The 22500-nt window shown below is 42.2% G+C and overlaps 1 long non-coding RNA gene across 1 annotated transcript in view; it reads right to left on the bottom strand.

Moving 5' to 3' along the window:
• LOC115189527 (uncharacterized) overlaps positions 1 to 22172 on the bottom strand; it is a 45245-nt gene extending 23073 nt beyond the window's left edge. Inside the window, exons 1-2 of the long non-coding RNA XR_003876935.1 lie at positions 22104 to 22172; positions 16650 to 16733 (exon numbers count right to left, since the gene is read on the bottom strand). This is a non-coding gene — a long non-coding RNA (uncharacterized LOC115189527). The remainder of the gene's footprint in view (positions 1 to 16649; positions 16734 to 22103) is intronic.
• Between the last annotated feature and the right edge of the window lie 328 nt (positions 22173 to 22500).

Here is a 22500-nt window from a genome sequence, read left to right as displayed (position 1 = left end):
CCAAGCAAATCATGAGAAAACAAAAAGATAATTACTTGACACATTGGAAAGAATTAACAAAAAACAGAGCAAACTAGAATGCTATTTCTCCCTAAACAGAGAGTACACAGTGGCAGAATACCTGACTACTGTGACTGACCCAAAATTAAGGAAAGCTTTGACTATGTACAGACTCAGTGAGCATAGCCTTGCTATTGAGAAAGGCCGCCGTATGAGATGAGATGGAAACTTAGTTGCACTTCCTAACGTCCTGCCAAATGTATGACCATATTAGAGATATATATTTCCCTCAGATTACACAGACCCACAAAGAATTCCAAAACAAATCCAATTTTGATAAATTCTGTCACGTCCTGACCATAGTAAGATGTTATTTTCTATGGTCGAGTAGGTCAGGGCGTGACAGGGGGTGTTTTGTGTTTTTCTATATCTATGTTTAGTTCTAGTTTTCTATTTCTATGTTGTTTTTTTGGGATGATCTCCAATTAGAGGCAGCTGGTCCTCTGTCTCTAATTGGAGATCATAATTAAGTAGGGTTTTTTCCACCTGTGTTTGTGGGTAGTTATCTTCTGTTTAGTCTATGTACCTGACAGAACTGTGCGCTTTTGTTTCTTTCTCTTTGTTATTTTCCCTTGAGTTATAATAAATATCATCATGAGCAATCAACACGCTGCGCTTTGGTCCCCTCTCTACAACAGCCGTTACAAATTCCCATGTCTACTGGGTGAAATACCACAGTGCGCCATCACAGCAGCAAGATTTGTGACCTGTTGCCACAAGAAAAGGTCAACCAGTGAAGAGCAAACACCATTGTTAAGACAACCCATATTTATGTTTATTTATTTTTGTACATTAACTATTTGCACATCGTTACAACACTGTATATAGACATAATAGGCATAATATGACATTTGAAACGTCTCTATTCCTTTTGAACTTTTGTGAGTGTAATATTTACTGTTCATTTAACTTTTGTTAATTATCTATTTCACTTGCTTTGGCAATGTAAACATACTGTATGTTTCCCATGCCAATAAATCCTTTTGAATTGAGTTCAGATGGGGGGGAGGAGAGAGGAAGGAAGGGAGGTAGGTTGATGGCATGTTAATTGGGGAGGACAGGCTCGTGGTAATGTCTGGAGCGGAGTTGGAATGGAATGGTATCTAATACCTCAAACACATGGTTTCTATGTGTTTGATGCCATTCCATTAGTTCCTTTACAGATGTTATTATGAGACGTCCTGCCCTCAGCAGGATCCACTGATAGCATACACTACAGAGGAGAGAGAGAGAGGGGGGTGGAGAGAAAGACGGGTGGAGAGAGAGAATTAGACAGCAACAACACTGTGGCTAGCAGACTGTGACACTATAGAGGAGAGAGTGAGGCAGGTGGAGAGAGAGAATTAGACAGCAACAACTGTTGTAGACATTCACACTATAGAGGAGAAAGATGGGGGATGAGGAAGGAAACGGGAGAGGAAGATTAGACTGCAACAACACGGTGGCTAGTAGAGAGAGAGAGAGAGAGAGAGAGAGAGAGGGTGAGAGGGAGGGAGGGAGAGAAGGAAGGAAAGAAGGGAGAGAAGGAGATATGGAAGGAGAGACGGAAGGAAAGAGGAGAGAAGAGGGGAGAGAAGGAAGGAGAGAGCGAGAGAAGGAGTTGAAGGAGAGAGGGAGAGAAGGAGGTGAAGGAGAGAGGGAGAGGAGAGATGGAAGGAGAGAGGGAGAGAAGGAGTTGAAGGAGAGAGGGAGAGGAGAGATGGAAGGAGAGAGCGAGAGAAGGAGGTGAAGGAGAGAGGGAGAGAAGGAGGTGAAAGGCTCAGAACACATTGTCTATGGTCAGAGGCAAATTAGCGAAGGGGACCGTAAATATAGAAAAGTGCTGACGTTTGTGTGTTTGTGTGTGTGTGTGTGTGTGTGTCTGTGTTTGTGTGTTCATCCAACCCGTCTTTCATTAGCGCCTGTCCCTCTGAGGGAAAGAGGGAGGGTGAGAGATGTAAAAAAAAGCCTGTCACTCCAGGGCTGTGTTCCAAATTAGCCTGGCTACCCATCCACACGGCTCTGGCCAAACACCACGCCCACCAACGTTTCCGTAGCGATATAGAATTCAATTCAGTATGAGTCATCAGGCAAGTTCCAAAGTGGCACCCATCCCCTATAGAGTTCTTCTGATCTGAGCCATAGGGATTTAAGGTTAAACAAATGTTAATGAAAGGTTAAATAAAGGTTAAATGAAGGTCACTGATCACTGCACCTGTACATAGCCCATCTATAAATAGCACAAACAACTACCACTTCCCCTACTTTATTTATTGATTTTGCTCCTTTGCACCCCAGTATTTCTACTTTGCACACTCATCTACTGTCAAATCTACCATTCCAGTGTTTTACTTGCTATATTGTATTTACTTCGCCACCATGGCCTATTTATTGCCTTTACCTCCCTTATCTCACCTCATTTGCTCACATTGTATATAGACTTATTTTTCCTACTGTATTATTGACTGTATGTTTGTTTTACTCCATGTGTAAATGAGGACTTGTTCTCAACTCGCCTACCTGGTTAAATAAAGTGAAATTAAAAAAAATAAAAAGTTAAATGAAGATTAAATAAAGAATCTCTTAAGGATCTCTACAGATCGGTGTCCCACCCTCGGTATGGTTGCGCTAATGTAGGCTAATGTGATTATCATGAGGTAACATGGTTGAGCTAATGTAGGCTAATGTGATTATCATGAGGTAACATGGTTGAGCTAATGTAGGCTAATGTGATTATCATGAGGTAACATGGTTGAGCTAATGTAGGCTAATGTGATTATCATGAGGTAACAAGAACATTTCCCAGGACACAGACATATCTGCTATTGGCAGAAAGCTTAAATTCTTGTTAGTCTAACTGCACTGTCTAATTTACCGTAGCTATTACAGTGACAGAATACCATGCTATTGTTTGAGGAGAGTGCACAGTTATGAACTTGAAGACTTATTACTAAACAAATTAAGCACATGTGGGCAGTCTTGATACAACATTTTGAACGGAAATGCAATGGTTCATTGGATCAGTCTAAAACGTTGCATATACACTGGAATAATACATTATGACCTTTCTCTTGCATTTCAAAGATGATGGTACAAAAAAAGTACAAAAGAACAGTATTTTTTTCTTTGTATTATCTTTTTCCAGATCTATTGTGTTATATTCTCCTACATTCATTTCACATTTCCACAAACTTCAAAGTGTTTCCTTTCAAATGGTATCAAGAATCAGCATATCCTTTCTTCAGGTCCTGAGCTACAGGCAGTTAGATTTGGGTCATTTTAGAGACGAAAATTGAAAACAAGGAGCAGATCCTTAAGAGGTTTTTAAATAAAAATAAAATAAAAAATAAATAAAAAATATAGGGAATGGGATGCCATTTGGGGCAAAGCCCTGGAGCTTATTATATTTGGCCGAGGCTGCAAAATGTTGTTAATGTTGTCTGTTGAGTAGGTCTGGCGGTTTAGGGTTGGACCGGCAGCTCTTCTTTATGAGACTAAACACAACAGGGGTCTCAGATTTCTATGCTGCATTACTGAGGGGCCCTAACAGTTGACACAGCAGGTGGGGACTAATGTCTCTTAGGCAGCTGGAGAGAGTCATAGAGGAGGTCTTGACCCAGTGAGGAGGGTGCCGGAGCAGCCTGAGGAGGAGGGGACAACACCGTTTCCACCACTGCAACTAACAGCAGAGACTGGGGACTGGCAGGGGAGTCCGGAAGACATACTGACTTTTAACACTCTGAGCCTGGGGGGAGTTTGAGGAAGTGAGGGGGTAAGGTGCTGTACACCCTCAGTATTAGTCTCATCAGGAGCTTACTGAAGGGGCATTTGTGGCAGGGGGTTGTGGGGGCTGAGAGCGTGGCAGGGGGTTGTGAGTGCTGAGTGCATGGCAGGGGGTTGTGGGGGCTGACAGCATGACAGGGGGTTGTGGGGGCTGAGAGCATGACAGGGTAATGCTGTTACTGTTGAACTCTCTGTGTGTGAGGATAATGCTGTTTGGGGTGTTTGATGAAGTACGAAAGGGACAAATGTGTTTTGTTACATTTTTTGTTTGGCCAAATTGGAGGAACTGGGTCAGAGGAGGGACAGACCCGGTTATTATTCAAAATGATGGTCTCTGTGCACCTGGTCTCTGCTCACCTGGTCTCTGCTCACCTGGTCTCTGCGCACCTGGTCTCTGCGCACCTGGTCTCTGCGCACCTGGTCTCTGCTCACCTGCTCTCTGCTCACCTGGTCTCTATGCACCTGCTCTCTGCTCACCTGGTCTCTATGCACCTGGTCTCTATGCACCTGCTCTCTGCTCACCTGGTCTCTGTGCACCTGGTCTCTGCGCATCTGGTCTCTATGCACCTGCTCTCTGCGCACCTGGTCTCTGCGCACCTGGTCTCTGCGCACCTGGTCTCTGCTCACCTGCTCTCTGCGCACCTGGTCTCTGCTCACCTGCTCTCTGCTCACCTGGTCTCTGCTCACCTGGTCTCTATGCACCTGCTCTCTGCTCACCTGGTCTCTGCTCACCTGCTCTCTGCGCACCTGGTCTCTGCTCACCTGCTCTCTGCTCACCTGCTCTCTGCTCACCTGCTCTCTGCTCACCTGCTCTCTGCTCACCTGCTCTCTGCGCACCTGCTCTCTGCGCACCTGCTCTCTGCTCACCTGGTCTCTGCGCACCTGGTCTCTGCGCACCTGGTCTCTGCGCACCTTAGGGTTGAATTTGAGTTTTGTAAAATGATTAACAGTGTGTAGATGGTTCAGCAGGTATTTGGGCTTAAGAGGATGACTGCACAGCTGGAGAGGAGGGGATGACTGTACGACTGGAGAGGAGGGGATGACTGTACGACTGGAGAGGAGTGTCACGTCCTGGCCAGTATAAGGGTTAATTAGTATTGTAGTTTGGTCAGGGCATGGCAGAGGGTATTTGTTTTATGTGGTTCAGGGTGGTGTGTTTGGTTAAAGGGTGTTTGATTTAGTATTTCTGGGGTTTTGGTTTATAGTCTGTTTATGTATTTCTATGTGTAGTCTGGTGAGTGTGTTTCTATGTTGTGTTGATTGGGGTTGGGACTCTCAGTTGAAGGCAGGTGTTGTCTATCTGCCTTTGATTGAGAGTCCCATATATTAGGGTGTGTTTGTGGTTGTTATTTGTGGGTGATTGTTCTGTGTTGAGCTTTGCTTGGCCAGACTGTTTTTGTTGATCGTTCGTTTCTTTGTTATTGTTGTATGTTCATTTTTGGAAGTAATTAAAAATCAAGATGAGCATACACGTACCTGCTGCGTATTGGTCCTCCTTCACCGACGACAACCGTGACAAGGAGGGGATGGATGTACGGCTGGAGAGGAGGGGATGTCTGTATGGTTGGAGAGGAGGGGATGTCTGTATGGTTGGAGAGGAGGGGATGACTGTATGGTTGGAGAGGAGGGGATGACTGTATGGTTGGAGAGGAGGGGATGACTGTACGGTTGGAGAGGAGGGGATGTCTGTATGGTTGGAGAGGAGGGGATGTCTGTATGGTTGGAGAGGAGGGGATGTCTGTATGGTTGGAGAGGAGGGGATGACTGTATGGCTGGAGAGGAGGGGATGTCTGTATGGTTGGAGAGGAGGGGATGTCTGTATGGTTGGAGAGGAGGGGATGTCTGTATGGCTGGAGAGGAGGGGATGTCTGTATGGCTGGAGAGGAGGGGATGTCTGTATGGCTGGAGAGGAGGGGATGTCTGTATGGCTGGAGAGGAGGGGATGGCTGTATGGTTGGAGAGGAGGGGATGTCTGTATGGTTGGAGAGGAGGGGATGTCTGTATGGTTGGAGAGGAGGGGATGTCTGTATGGCTGGAGAGGAGGGGATGACTGTATGGCTGGAGAGGAGGGGATGACTGTATGGCTGGAGAGGAGGGGATGGATGTACGGCTGGAGAGGAGGGGATGTCTGTATGGTTGGAGAGGAGGGGATGTCTGTATGGTTGGAGAGGAGGGGATGTCTGTATGGCTGGAGAGGAGGGGATGTCTGTATGGCTGGAGAGGAGGGGATGTCTGTATGGCTGGAGAGGAGGGGATGACTGTATGGCTGGAGAGGAGGGGATGTCTGTATGGCTGGAGAGGAGGGGATGACTGTATGGCTGGAGAGGAGGGGATGTCTGTATGGTTGGAGAGGAGGGGATGTCTGTATGGCTGGAGAGGAGGGGTAGTCTGTATGGCTGGAGAGGAGGGGATGTCTGTATGGCTGGAGAGGAGGGGATGTCTGTATGGCTGGAGAGGAGGGGATGGCTGTATGGCTGGAGAGGAGGGGATGTCTGTATGGTTGGAGAGGAGGGGATGTCTGTATGGTTGGAGAGGAAGGGATGACTGTATGGCTGGAGAGGATGGGATGTCTGTATGGCTGGAGAGGAGGGGATGTCTGTATGGCTGGAGAGGAGGGGATGGCTGTATGGTTGGAGAGGAGGGGATGGCTGTATGGTTGGAGAGGAGGGGATGACTGTATGGCTGGAGAGGAGGGGATGGATGTATGGTTGTAATGTGGTGCTGGAGGGTAGATTGTATTGTACTGTGTTGTTGTGTACTGAGTAAAATAATTGTCTATATCTTTGTTTCTGTCTCTCAATTAAATTTCAACTTCAATTTAAGGGCTTTATTGGCATGGGAAACATATGTTAACATTGCCAAAGCAAGTGAAATAGATAATAAACAAACGTTTTTTTTAAAACTATGAAAATGAACATTCAACATTACCCTCACAAAAGTTCCAAAATAATAAAGACATTTCAAATGTCATACTATATTATGTGCAAATTTTTAAAGTACAAAAGGGAAAATAATTAAACATAAATATGTTTTTTTTTACATAGGTGTTTGTTCTTCACTGGTTGACCTTTTCTTGTGGCAACAGGTCACAAATCTTGCTGCTGTGATGGAACACTGTGGTATTTCGCCCAGTAGATATGGGAGTATATCAAAATTGGGTTTGTTTTTCTAATTCTTTGTGGGTCTGTGTAATCTGAGGGAAATATGTGTCTCTAATATGGTCATACATTTGGCAGGAGGTTAGGAAGTGCAGCTCAGTTTCCACCTCATTTTGTGGGCAGTGTGCACATAGCCTGTCTTCTCTTAAGAGCCAGGTCTGCCTACAGCGACCTTTCTCAATAGCAAGGCTATGCTCACTGAGTCTGTACATGGTCAAAGCTTTCCTTAAGTTTGAGTCAGTCACCGTGGTCAGGTATTCTGCTACTGTGTATTCTCTGTTTAGGGCCAAATAGCATTCTAGTTTGCTCAGTTTTTTTGTTAATTACTTGACACATTGGAAAGAATTATCTTTTTGTTTTCTCATGATTTGGTTGGGTCTAATTGTGTTGCTGTCCTGGGTTTCTGTGGGGTGTGTTTGTGTTTGTGAACAGAGCCCCAGGACCAGCTTGCTAAGGGGACTCTTCTCCAGGTTCATCTCTCTGTAGATGATGGCTTTGTTATGGAAGGTTTGTGAATCACTTCCTTTTAGGTGTTTGTAGACTTCAACAGTTCTTTCATGGATATTGATAATTAGCGGGTATCGGCCTAATTCTGCTCTGCATGCATTATTTGGTGTTTACATTTTTGCAGAATTCTGCATGCAGAGTCTCAATTTGGTGTTTGTCCCATTTTGTGAATTCTTGGTTGGTGAGCGGACCCCAGACCTCACAAACATAAAGGCAATAGGTTCCTCTCTCTCTCTGAGAGAGAGAGAGGTAAATATGTTACCTCTATATTTCAAGTTTGTAACCTCACATACACACAAACACCAGGCGTGCATCCTTTTAAAGCCCCCCTAACATTTACATGTAGATTTTAGTCATTTACATTTTGGCCATGTAGTGTACTGTATGTATATATACTGTATGTGTGTATATATACTGTATGTATATATGTACTGTATGTGTATATACTGTATGAATATATACTGTATGTGTGTATATGTACTGTATGTGTATATACTGTATGTGTAGTGTACTGTATGTATATATACTGTATGTATATATGAACTGTATGTGTATATACTGTATGTGTAGTGTCCTGTATGTATATATACTGTATATATATATACTGTATGTATATATGTACTGTATGTGTATATATACTGTATGTATATATGTACTGTATGTATATATACTGTATGTGTATATATACTGTATGTATATATGTACTGTATATGTATATATACTGTCTGTATATATATACTGTATGTGTATATGTACTGTATGTGTGTATATACTGTATGTGTAGTGTACTGTATATCCTGTATGTGTATATATACTGTATGTGTAGTGTACTGTATGTGTATATATACTGTATGTGTATATATATTGTATGTCTATATACTGTATGTATAGTAGTAGTGTATGTGTATATACTGTATGTGTAGTGTACTGTATGTGTATATACTGTATGTGTAGTGTACTGTATGTATATATACTGTATGTATATATACTGTATGTATATATACTGTATGTATATATGTACTATATGTGTATATATACTGTATGTGTAGTGTACTGTATGTGTATATACTGTATGTATATATATATATATACTGTATGTGTATTTGTACTGTATGTGTATATATGCTGTATGTGTATATGTACTGTATGTATATATACGGTATGTGTATATATACTGTATGTATATATGTACTGTATGTGTATATATACTGTATGTATATATACTGTAAGTGTATATATACTGTATGTATATATACTGTATGTGTATATGTACTGTATATGTACTGTATATGTATATATACTGTCTGTATATATATACTGTATGTGTATATGTACTGTATGTGTGTGTGTATATACCGTATGTGTAGTGTACTGTATGTGTATATATACTGTATGTGTAGTGTACTGTATGCGTATATATACACTGTAGGTGAATATGTACTGTATGTGTATATATACTGTATGTATATATATACTGTATGTGTAGTGTACTGTATGTGTATATATACTGTATGTATATATGTACTGTATGTGTGTATATATACTGTATGTGTGTATATACTGTATGTGTAGTGTACTGTATGTATATATATGCTGTATGTGTGTATATATACTGCATGTGTGTATATATACTGCATGTGTGTATATATACTGTATGTGTATATATACTGTATGTGTATATATATACTGTGTGTGTATATATACTGTACGTTTGTATTTACTATATGTGTATATACACACAATGTGTATTTATACTGTGTGTGTATATATACTGTATGTGTATATATACTGTATGTTTGTATTTACTATATGTGTGTGTGTGTGTGTGTGTGTGTGTGTGTGTGTGTGTGTGTGTGTGTGTGTGTGTGTGTGTGTGTGTGTGTGAAATCAAAATCAAATCAAATCAAATTTTATTGGTCACATACACATGGTTAGCAGATGTTAATGTGAGTGTAGCGAAATTCTTGTGCTTTTAGTTCCGACCGTGCAGTAATATCTAACAAGTAATATAACCTAACAATTTCACAACAACTACCTTATACACACAAGTGTAAAGGAATGAATAAGAATATGTACATAAAAATATATGAATGAGTGATGGACGAACGGCATAGGCAAGATGCAGTAGATGGTATAGAGTACAGTATATACATATGAGATGAGTAATGTAGGATATGTAAACATTATATAAAGTGGCATTATTTAAAGTGACTAGTGATACATTTATTACATCCAATTTGTAATTATTAAAGTGGTTAGAGATTTGAGTCAGTATGTTGGCAGCAGCCACTCTGTGTTAGTGATGGCTGTTTAGCAGTCTGATGGCCTTGAGATAGAAGCTGTTTTTCAGTCTCTCGGTCCCAGCTTTGATGCTCCTGTACTGACCTCGCCTTCTGGATGATAGCGGGGTGAACAGGCAGTGGCTCGGGTGGTTGTTGTCCTTGATGATCTTTTTGGCCTTCCTGTGACATCGGGTGGTGTTGGTGTCCTGGAGGGCAGGTAGTTTGCACTTGGTGATGCGTTGTGCAGACCTCACTACCCTCTGGAGAGCCTTGCGGTTATGGGCGGAGCAGCTGCCGTACCAGGCGGTGATACAGCCCGACAGGATGCTCTCGATTGTGCATCTGTAAAAGTTTGTGAGTGTTTTTGGTGACAAGCCACATTTCTTCAGCCTCCTGAGGTTGAAGAGGTGCTGCTGCGCCTTCTTCACCACGCTGTCTGTGTGGGTGGACCATTTCAGTTTGTCCGTGATGTGTACGCCAAGGAACTTAAAACTTTCCACCTTCTCCACTACTGTCCAGTCAATGTGGATAGGGGGGGTGCTCCCTCTGCTGTTTCCTGAAGTCCACGATCATCTCCTTTGTATTGTTGACGTTGAGTGTGAGGTTATTTTCCTGACACCACACTCCGAGGGCCCTCACCTCCTCCCTGTAGGCCGTCTCGGCGTAGTTGGTAATCAAGCCTACCACTGTAGTGTCGTCTGCAAACTTGATGATTGAGTTGGAGGCGTGCATGGCCACGCAGTCATGGGTGAACAGGGAATACAGGAGAGGGCTGAGAGCGCACCCTTGTGGGGCCCCAGTGTTGAGGATCAGCGGGGTGGAAATGTTTTTTCCTACCCTCACCACCTGGGGGCATCCCGTCAGAAAGTCCAGGACCCAGTTGCACAGGGCAGGGTCGAGACCAGCTTAATAATAACGAGTTTGGAGGGTATGGTGTTAAATGCTGAGCTGTAGTCGATGAACAGCATTCTTACATAGGTATTCCTCTTGTCCAGATGGGTTAGGGCAGTGTGCAGTGTGATTGCGATTGTGTTGTCTGTGGACCTACTGGGGCGGTAAGCAAATTGAAGTGGGTCTAGGGTCTCAGGTAGGGTGGAGGTGATATGATCCTTGACTAGTCTCTCAAAGCACTTCATGATAACGGAAGTGAGTGCTACGGGGCGATAGCCGTTTAGCTCAGTTACCTTATCTTTCTTGGGAACAGGAACAATGGTGGACCTCTTGAAGCATGTGGGAACAGCAGACTGGGATAGGGATTGATTGAATATGTCCGTAAATACACCAGCCAGCTGGTCTGCGCATGCTCTGAGGACGCGTCTAGGGATGCCGTCTGGGCCTGCAACCTTGCAAGGGTTAACACGTTTAAAGATTTTACTCATGTTAGCTGCGGTGAAGGAGAGCCCGCAGGTTTTGGTAGCGGGCCGCGTCGGTGGCACTGTATTGTCCTCAAAGCGAGCAAAGAAGCTGTTAATTTTGTCTGGGAGCAAGACATTGGGGTCCGCGATGGGGCTGGTTTTCTTTTTGTAGTCCGTGATTGACTGTAGACCCTGCCACATACCTCTTGTGTCTGAGCCGTTGAATTGCGACTCTACTTTGTCTCTATACTGACGCTTAGCTTGTTTGATTGCCTTGTGGAGGGAATAGCTACACTGTTTGTATTCGGTCATGTTTCCGGTCCCCTTGCCCTGATTAAAAGCAGTGGCTCGCACTTTCAGTTTTGCACAAATGCTGCCATCAATCCACGGTTTCTGGTTGGGGAAGGTTCTAATAGTCGCAATGGGTACAACATCACCCATGCACTTGCTAGTAAACTCTCACCGAATCAGCGTATACATCAATGTTGTTGTTCAACGCGTTCCGGAACATATCCCAGTCCACGTGATCGAAGCAATCTTGAAGCGTGGAATCAGATTGGTCGGACTAGCATTGAACAGACCTGAACACGGGCGTTTCCTGTTTTAGTTTCTGTCTATAGGCTGGGAGCAACAAAATGGAGCTGTAGTCAGATTTGCCGAAAGGAGGGCGAGGGAGGGCTTTGTATGCGTCGCATAAGTTAGAGTAACAATGATCCAGGATTTTGCCAGCCCGGGTTGAGCATTCAATATGCTGATAAAATTTAGGGAGCCTTGTTTTCAGATTAGCCTTGTTAAAATCCCCAGCTACAATAAATGCAGCCTCGGGATATGTGGTTTCTAGTTTACATAGAGTCCAATGAAGTTCTTTCAGGGCCGTCGATGTGTCTGCTTGGGGGAGATATACACGACTGTGATTATAGTCAAAAAGAATTTTGTTGGTAGTTAATGTGGTCTGCATTTGATTGTAAGGAATTCTAGGTCAGGTGAACAAAAGGACTTGAGTTCCTGTATGTTGTTATGATCACACCACAACTCGTTAATCATAAGGTATACACCTCTGCCCTTCTTCTTACCAGAGAGATGTTTGTTTCTGTCGGCGCGATGCGTGAAGAAACCAGGTGGCTGTACCGACTCGGATAACATATCCCGAGTGAGCCATGTTTCCGTGAAGCAGAGAATGTTGCAATCTCTGATGTCTCTCTGGAAGGCAACCATTGCTCGGATTTCGTCTACCTTGTTGTCAAGAGACTGGACATTGGCAAGTAGGATACTCAGGAGCGGTGGACGATGTGCCCGTCTACGGAGCCTGACTAGAAGACCGTTCCATCTGCCCCTTCTTCTACGGCGTCGTTGTTTTGGGTCGCCGGCTAGGATCCGATCCATTGTCCTGGGTGGTGGGCAAAACAGAGGATCCACTTTGGGAAAGTCGTATTCCTGGTCGTAATGTTGGTGAGTTGACGTTGCTCTCATACCCAATAGTTCCTCCCGGCTGTAAGTAATAAGACTTAAGAGCTCCTGGGGTAACAGTGTAAGAAATAATACATAAAAAAAACACGAAATACTGCATAGTTTCCTAAGAACGCAAAGCGAGGCCGCCATCTCTGTCGGCGCCGGATGTAGACACTCTGGATGTGTGTGTGTGTGTGTGTGTGTGTGTAGGACCATAGTCATCCAGAGGCTGGTTATTTTAATGCAGTGAAACTGAAATTTGTTTTACCTCATTTCTACCAGTAACTACACACAGAGACGCAGCTCTCCCTCGTCCTCTCGATTCCTGCTTACGAGCAGAAAAACTCAAAACAGGAAGTACCAGTGACTCGTTTAATATGGAAGTGGTCCAAGGAAGCAGATGCGATGCTAAAGGACTGTTTTTAGTCATTAGGCAGATGCTCTTATCCAGAACGACTTACTGTTAGTGCATTCATCTTCAGATAGCTAGCATTGGATCACATCTCACAGTAAATACACTTTTCCTCAATAAAGTAGCTATCAGGCAAAGTCAGAGCTGGGGGGGGGGTCAAGGTGAGGAGGGGGATTATTTATGATATTCTTTGAAGAGATAGGGTTTCAGATGTTTTCAGAAGATGGGCAGGGACTCTGCTGTCCTAGCTTCAGGGGGAAGATGGGCAGGGACTCTGCTGTCCTAGCTTCAGGGGGAAGCTGGTTCCACCATTGGGGTGCCAGGACAGAGAAGAGCTTGGACTGGGCTGAGCGGGAGCTGCCCTCCGGTAGGGCCAAGAGACCAGAGGTGACAGAACGGAGTGCTCGGGTTGGGGTGTAGGGTTTGAGCATAGCCTGAAGGTAGGGAGGGGCAGTTCCTCTTGCTGCTCCGTAGGTACAGCGAGTTGCAGTAGTCCAAACGGGAGAGGACAAGTGACCTGCGCCGCTTCCTGTGTGAGGTAGGGCCGCTTCCTGTGTGAGGTAGGGCCGCTTCCTGTGTGAGGTAGGGCCGCTTCCTTTGTGAGGTAGGGCCGCTTCCTTTGTGAGGTAGGGCCGCTTCCTTTGTGCGGTAGGGCCGCTTCCTGTGGGAGGTAGTTCCGCTTCCTGTGTGAGGTAGGGCAGCTTCCTGTGTGAGGTAGGGTCCTAATCTATGGATGTTGTAGAGCATGAACCTGCAGGACTGGGTCACTGCTTTGATGTTTGCAGAGAACGATAGGGTCAGCAGAGAGAAAAAATAAATACATTTAAGAGTACATTTCCTGCAATTCTACACATTTTGCCATGGTGTGTAGGGAAAATGTTGCCGTTTTAAAGCAAGTTGGCTGCAATTCTACTAAGACTAACTAAAAAAAATCAATGGGGGACCCACGGTCGATAATTTGACCACGATCGGTACAAGTTTAGATAGCTGGCTAGACTAACTTCCTGTTGCGTGTAGAGAAAGTAGAAAAAACACAAAACGCAATTTAGAAATTTGGTTGTGCAGCTGTTGTTATTGTTGTTATTAGCCATGTCAGCAAAACATTTTTAGAACGAAACCCAGACTGAGTTCTGGCAGACCGTCAGTTGCCCTTCCCTTGTCTACATGGTGATTGAAAATGGAATTAATTCCTCAAACACACACACAAGCAGACACACACACACACACTGACAGACCTGTCTTAAAGTAGTTATTTGATTGACAGCCTATTACTAATGGCAGCATCCATGCTGTTCACTTCTGTGGAAAAAAACAATAAGGTCTTGATTGCAATTGATATTTCAATGGAAGTAGTGGGTTGTCATGTGTGTGGTGTGTGTGTGTGGTGTGTGTGTGGCGTGTGTGCGTGTGTGCGCGCGCAGGGGAGAACATTCTCCCTCTATGTATCCGTCACAGCCCTAACATAGAAAACAAATACTAAACCGCCTGATATAATCTCTCAAAATAAAAAGAATCTCCCTCTTTCTTCTCTCCCTTTAATTGATTATCTCTCTCTCTCATCCCTCAAATCTGCCATCTCTCAATATCTCTCCATCTCTCTCTCCATCTCTCTCTCCATCTCTCAATCTCTCTCTCCATCTCTCCATCTCTCTCTCCATCTCTCTCTCCATCTCTCCATCCATCTCTCAATCTCTCTCTCCATCTCTCCATCTCTCTCTCCATCTCTCTCTCCCTCAATCTCTCTCTCCATCTCTCTCTCCCTCCATCTCTCAATCTCTCTCTCCATCTCTCTCTCCATCTCTCAATCTCTCTCTCCATCTCTCAATCTCTCTCTCCATCTCTCTCTCCATCTCTCAATCTCTCTCTCCATCTCTCAATCTCTCTCTCAATCTCTCAATCTCTCTCTCCATCTCTCAATATCTCTCCATCTCTCAATATCTCTCCATCTCTCTCTCCCTCTCTCAATATTTCTCCATCTCTAAGGTACTTAGGCTTCACTTATCAAACAACAGCAGAATGCATCATGAGACAGACACACACACACATACACACACACACACACACACACGCTGTCACACACAAACAAACACCTGTAGTAATCTGCCTAGGGGATAACAACAGCATTTCTCACTCTGACATGACAGGTTGAACTACCTCACAAATTACTCTGGAATGAAGAGAAAAAACCATATACTCTCCATCCCAAGTGGTACCCTGTTCCCTATTTTGTGCACTACTTTAATGTAATGTAGGGTGTAGGGTGTAGGGTGAAAGGGTACGATTTGAGACACAGCCCACAGCTAAAATGTCAACAAAAATGTCCATTCTCTCTCTCTATTCCTTTCCATCCAGTTGTTTCCTCTCTCCCTTCATCACTCCATATCTCAGCTAACTCCGTTGTTTTATTCATATATCTCTCCCCCTCTCTATCTCTGTTCGCTCCATCTACCTATCTCCCCATCTCTCTCTCCCACTCTCTGTTTCCCCTCTCTCTCTCTCGCTCTCTCTCTTGCTCTCTCTCATTCCATCTCTCCCTCTCTCTTTCTCCCTCTGTCATTTCATCTCTCTGGGGGCTTCTACACCCCCGTCCTCCCCTACCCTCCCTTCTCTCCTCTTCTCTCCTCCCTCCTCTCCTCCCTCGTCTCCTCCTCTCCCCTTCATCTTTCCATCCTACCATCACATTCTTCATTAAGGACACTTGGTGCTCTCTCCTCTTTTACCTCATCTTCTCCTTTAACCTGTATCCCTCCATTCCCCTTTATCCTTCCATCACATCCAGGACTCTGGGGTCTCCTTACCTTCCTTACTCATCTCCTCTCTTCTCTCCATCCCATCTCTCCACACATGTTTGGTTACTACATGATTCCATATCTGTTATTTCATAGTGTTGATGTCTTCACTATTATTCTACAATGTTCTTACTTTTAGTTCTACATCCTTCAATCACAAATCACAGATCCCCATCATCTCTTTCCTCCTCTACAAAACCCCTCTCTCCTTCGTTCCCTCACTGGCTCAACTATTGATTCCTCTCATCCTCTATAACATCTCCCACCCCTCTCTCCTTCGTTCCCTCACTGGCTCAACTATTGATTCCTCTCATCCTCTATAACATCTCCCACCCCTCTCTCCTCTGTTCCCTTCAACCCTGTAATGTATTTTATGTTTTCACTGATAGCGATTGGACAGGGATATTTCCACAGCGCTTTTTTTACACATCCATGACGATGTTTTAGTGTTTATGGAACAAATCAGCCCTAGGTCGGTTTCTCTCTCACACACACACACACACACACACACGAGGATGATGCCTCAGTGATCTTGATCTATTATTAATTTCTGAACAGCCAGATGAAAGGGATGGATTCATCAGAGCAGCCAGGTCGACCATTAGCAGGCAGCCAGAGTAAACGCTCACAGACTTCTGGATGGATTCATCAGAGTAGTCAAGTCAATCATTAGTAGGCAGCCAGAGTAAACGCTCACAGACTTCTGGATGGATTCATCAGAATAGTCAAGTCAATCATTAGTAGGCAGCCAGAGTAAACGCTCACAGACTTCTGGATGGATTCATCAGAGCAGCCAGGTCGATCATTAGCAGGCAGACAGAGTGCTTGTGTGTGTGTGTGTGTGTGTGTGTGTGTGTGTGTGTGTGTGTGTGTACCTGTTTGGCCAGTTTGACAGAGTCAGAAGTCAGTCGGTCTCTTAGATGAGGGTCCAGGTCGGCAGCAGGGGCAATCTCCACCACCTACAAAACACAGCACAACTTTATTAACAACACCGCCTTTCAAACACAATACAACTTTATTAACAACACCGCCTTCAAACACAATACAACTTTATTAACAACACCGCCTTCAAACACAATACAACTTTATTAACAACACCGCCTTCAAACACAATACAACTTTATTAACAACACCGCCTTCAAACACAATACAACTTTATTAACAACACCTTCATTAAACAGAGACAGACTTTCACATCGAAAAAAAAAAAAGCTCAACAGGCGCAAGAGTTAAAGGACAACATCTCAAAAATCTAATTTGACCAAAAGAAAACAATATATATGATGTCATTACAAAAGTACACGTTAGTGAATAAGAGACTTTGGACACTGAAGTAAAATACAAAAAGTAAAGGAATAAATAGTGAAAGAATAAATACTAAAGGAATAAATACGTAATAAATAGTAAATGAATACATACTAAAGGAATAAATACGTAATAAATAGTAAATGAATACATACTAAAGTAATAAATACGTAATAAATAGTAAATGAATACATACTAAAGGAATAAATACGTAATAAATAGTAAATGAATACATACTAAAGGAATAAATACGTAATAAATAGTAAATGAATACATACTAAAGTAATAAATACGTAATAAATAGTAAATGAATACATACTAAAGTAATAAATACGTAATAAATAGTAAATGAATACATACAAAGTAATAAATACTAAAGTAATAAATACTAAAGTAATAAATACTAAAGTAATAAAAAACTATGTAATAAATACTAAAGGAATAAATAAAGGAATTAATAGTAAAGTAATAAGTACTAAAGTAATAAAACATTTTAATTAAATAGCAAAGGAATACATACTAAAGGAATAAATAGTAAAATAATAATTACTAAAGTAATAAAAAATAAATAAAAAATAAGTAATAAATAGTAAAGAAAAACATAGAAAGGAATAAATAGTAAAATAATAAATAAAGGAATAAATACTGAAATAATAAAACAAATAAATAATAAAAAACAAGTGATAAATAGAAAGTAATAAATAATAAAGGAATTATAAATAAATATAATAAATAGTGAAGTAATAACTAAAGGAATTAATAGTAAAGGAATAAATAAAGGAATACATAGTAAAGGAATAAATCAAGGAATTAATAGTAAAGGAATAAATCAAGGAATTAATAGTAAAGGAATAAATCAAGGAATTAATAGTAAAGGAATAAATAAAGGAATTAATAGTAAAGGAATAAATAAAGGAATACATAGTAAAGGAATAAATAAAGGAATACATAGTAAAGGAATAAATAAAGGAATTAATAGTAAAGGAATAAATAAAGGAATACATAGTAAAGGAATAAATAAAGGAATTAATAGTAAAGGAATAAATAAAGGAATACATAGTAAAGGAATAAATAAAGGAATTAATAGTAAAGGAATAAATAAAGGAATTAATAGTAAAGGAATAAATAAAGGAATTAATAGTAAAGGAATAAATAAAGGAATACATAGTAAAGGAATAAATAAAGGAATAAATAGCAAAGGAATTTACTCCATTCCAGACATTATTATGAGACGTCCTCCTGTCAGCAGCCTCCTGACACACACACACACACACGCGCACGCGCATGCGCACACACACAGTAAAGGAATAAACAGTAAAGGAATAAACAGTAAAGGAATAAACAGTAAAGGAATAATTACTAAAGGAATAATTACTAAAGGAATAAACAGTAAAGGAATAATTACTAAAGGAATAAACAGTAAAGGAATAATTACTAAAGGAATAAAAAATAAGTAATAAATAGTAAAGTAATGATTTTTTCCCCCTTTATTTAACCTTTATTTAACCTTTATTTAACCTTTATTTAACTAGGCAAGTCAGTTAAGAACAAATTCTTATTTACAACGGCGGCCTACCGGGGAACAGTGGGTTAAACTGCCTTAATCGGGGGCAGAATGACAGATTTGTACCTTGTCAGCTCGGGGATTTGATCTTGCAACCTTTCGGCTACTCGTCCAACGCTCTAACCACTAGGCTACGCTGCCGGCCCCAATAGTAACGAAATAAACAGTAAAGGAATAAATAGGAAAGTAATACAAATTAAGTAATTAACAGTAAAGTAACAAACAGTAAAGGAATAAATAGAAAATAAATTAATAGGGAACATGTACAGTATATACTGTAGATATAGTTATATATAGATACAACCTTGTTCTAAAATTGATTATATAGGTTTTTTTCCTCGTCAATCTACACACAATATCCCATAATGACAAAGTAAAAAAAAAATTGGGGGTAAAAATGTAAATAAAATAAAAACTGAAATATCACATTTCGATGAGTATTCAGACCCTTTACTCAGTACTTTGTTGAAGCACCTTTGGCAGCAATTACATCCTTGGGTTTTCTTGGGGATGGCCCTACAAGCTTGGCACACCTGTATTTGGGGAGTTTCTCCAATTCTTCTCTGCAGATCCTCTGTCAGGTTAGATGGGGAGCGTTGCTGCACAGCTATTTCCAAGTCTCTCCAGAGATGATCAATCGGGTTCAAGTCCAGGCTCTGGCTGGGTCACTCAAGAACATTCAGAGACTTGTCCCGAAGTCACTCCTGCGTTATCTTGACTGTGTGTTGGAAGGTGAACCTTTGCCCCAGTCTGAGGTCCTGAGAGCTCTGGAGCAGGTTCTCATCAAGGATCTCTCTGTACTTTGCTCTGTTCATCTTTCGCTCGATCATGGCTAGTCTCCAAGTCCCTGCTGCTGAAAAACATCCCCACAGCATGATGCTGCCACCACCATACTTCACCGTAAGGATGGTGCCAGGTTTCCTCCAGACGTGAAGCTTGGCATTCAGGCCCAAATAGTTCAATCTTGGTTTCATTAGACCAGAGAATTTTGTTTTCATGGTCTGAGAGTCCTTTAGGCGCCTTTGGGCAAACTCCAAGCAGGCTGTCATGTGCCTTTTACTGAGGAGTGGCTTCCGTCTGACCACTCTACCATAAAGGCCTGATTAGTGGAGTGCTGCAGAGATGGTTGTCCTTCTGAAAGGTTTTCCCATCTACACAGAGGAACCCTGGAGCTCTGTCAGAGTGACCATCGGGGTCTTGGTTATCTCCCTGACCAAGGCCCTTCTCCCCCAATTGCTCAGTTTGACCAGCTCTAGGAAGAGTCTTGGTGGTTCCAAACTTCTTCCATTTAAGAATGATGGAAGGCCATTGTGTTCTTGGGGACCTTCAATGCTGAATACATTTTTGGGACCCTTTCCCAGATCTGTGCCTCAACACAATCCTGTCTCAGAGCTCTACAGACAATTCCTTTGACCTCATGGCTTGGTTTTTGCTCTGACATGCACTGTCAACTGTGGGACCTTTTATGTGCCTTTCCAAATCATGTCCAATCGATTGAATTTACTACAGGTGGACTCCAATCAAGTTTTAGAAACATCTCAAGGACAATCAAGGGAAACAGGATGCACCTAAACTCAACTTCGAGTCTCATAGCAAAGCGTCTGAAAAAGGTATTTCATTTTTTTATACACCTGCAAACATTTACAAAACATGTTTTCACTTTGTCGTTATGGGGTATTGTGATGTCATTATGGGGTATTGTGATGTCATTATGGGGTATTGTGATGACATTATGGGGTATTGTGATGCCATTATGGGGTATTGTGATGACATTATGGGGTATTGTGATGCCATTATGGGGTATTGTGTGTAGATTGACGAGGAAAACATTTATTTTATTAATTTTAGAGTAATGCTGTAACGTAATAAAATGTGGAAAAAGGGAAGAGGTGTGAATACTTTCCGAATGCACTGTATACATACAGTACCAGTCAAAAGTTTGGACACACCTACTCATTCCAGGGTTTTTCTTTATTTTTACTATTTTATACATTGTACAGTACTGTTGAAGACATCAAAACTATGAAATAACACATATGGAATCATGTAGTAACCGAAAAATTGTTAAACAAATGAAAATATATATTCTATTTTAAATTCTTCAAAGTAGCCACCCTTTGCCTTGATGACAGCTTTGCACACTCTTGGCATTCTCTCAACCAGCTTCATGAGGTAGTCACCTGGAATGCATTTCAATTAACAGGTGTGCCTTGTTAAAAGTTCATTTGTGTAATTTCTTTCCTTCTTAATGCGTTTGAGCCAGTCAGTTGTGTTGTGACAAGGTAGGGGGTATACAGAAGATAGCCCTATTTGGTAAAAGACCAAGTCCATATTATGGCAAGAACAGCTCAAATAAGCAAAGAGAAACGACAGTCCATCATTACTTTAAGACATGAATGTCAGCCAATACGGAAAGTGTCTAGAACTTTGAAAGTTTCTTCAAGTGCAGTCGCAAAAACCATCAAGCGCTATGATGAAACTGGCTCTCATGAGGACCGCCACAAGAAAGGAAGACCCAGAGTTACCTCTGCTGCAGAGGATAAGTTCATTAGAGTTACCAGCCTCAGAAATTGCAGCCCAAATAAAGGCTTCAGAGTTCAAGTTACAGACACATCTCAACATCAACTGTTCAGAGGAAACTGCGTGAATCAGGCCTTCATGGTTGACTTGCTGCACAGAAACCACTACTAAAGGATGCCAATAATAAGAAGAGACTTGCAAATTTGAGATTTTTGGTTCCAACCTCTGTGTCTTTGTGAGACGCAGAGTAGGTGAACGGATGACCTTCCGCATGTGTAGTTCCCACTGTGAAGCATGGAGGAGGAGGTGTGATGGTGCTTTACTGGTGACAGTCTGTGATTTATTTAGAATTCAAGGCACGCTTAACCAGCATGGCTACCACAGCGTTCTGCAGCAATACACCATCCCACCTGGTTTGCTCTTAGTAGGACTATCATTTGTTTTTCAACAGGACAATGACCCAACACACCTCCAGGCTGTGTAAGGACTAGTTGACCAAGAAGGAGAGTGACGGAGCGCTGCATCAGATGACCTGGCCTCCACAATGACCCAACCTCAACCAAATTGAGATGGTTTGGGATGAGTCGGACCGCAGAATGAACGAAAAGCAGCCAACAAGTGCTCAGCATATGTGGGAATTAGTTCAAGGCTGTTGGAAAATCATTCCAGGTGAAGCTGGTTGAAAGAATGCGAAGAGTGTGCAAAGCTGTCATGAAGGCAAAGGGTGGCTACTTTGAAGAATCTAAAATATAGAATATATTATTTGTTGAACACTTTTTTGGTTAACATGATTCCATATGTGTTATTTCATAGTTTTGATGTCTTCACTATTATTCTACAATGTTGAAAGTAGTAAAAGTAAAGAAAAGCCCTGGAATGAGTAGGTGTGTCCAAAACTTTTGACTGGTACTGTATATATATATATATTATATATAGATACCTTCTGATGTCTTCTCTGAATGGAACAGTCTCTCTCATAGAGATGTATTATGTTCCCATACTTATCACCTGGGGATGGAGAGAGGTAGAGAGGGAGAGGGAGAGGGAGAGAGAGAGGTAGAGAGGTAGAGGGAGAGGGAGAGAGAGAGGTAGAGGGAGAGGGAGAGGGAGAGAGAGAGGGAGAGGGAAAGAGAGAGGTAGAGGGAGAGGGAGAGAGAGGGAGAGAGAGGTAGAGAGAGAGGTAGAGGGAGAGGGAGAGAGAGAAGTAGAGGGAGAGGGAAAGAGAGAGGTAGAGGGAGAGGGAGAGAGAGAGGGAGAGGGAGAGGGAGAGAGAGAAGTAGAGGGAGAGGGAGAGAGAGAGGTAGAGAGGTAGAGGGAGAGAGAGAGGTAGAGAGGTA

Source organism: Salmo trutta, unplaced genomic scaffold, assembly GCF_901001165.1.
Source record: "Salmo trutta unplaced genomic scaffold, fSalTru1.1, whole genome shotgun sequence".
Taxonomy (NCBI): domain Eukaryota; kingdom Metazoa; phylum Chordata; class Actinopteri; order Salmoniformes; family Salmonidae; genus Salmo; species Salmo trutta.
The sequence above is the reverse complement of the archived record's forward strand: the minus strand, read 5'-3'. Positions and strand labels throughout refer to the sequence as shown.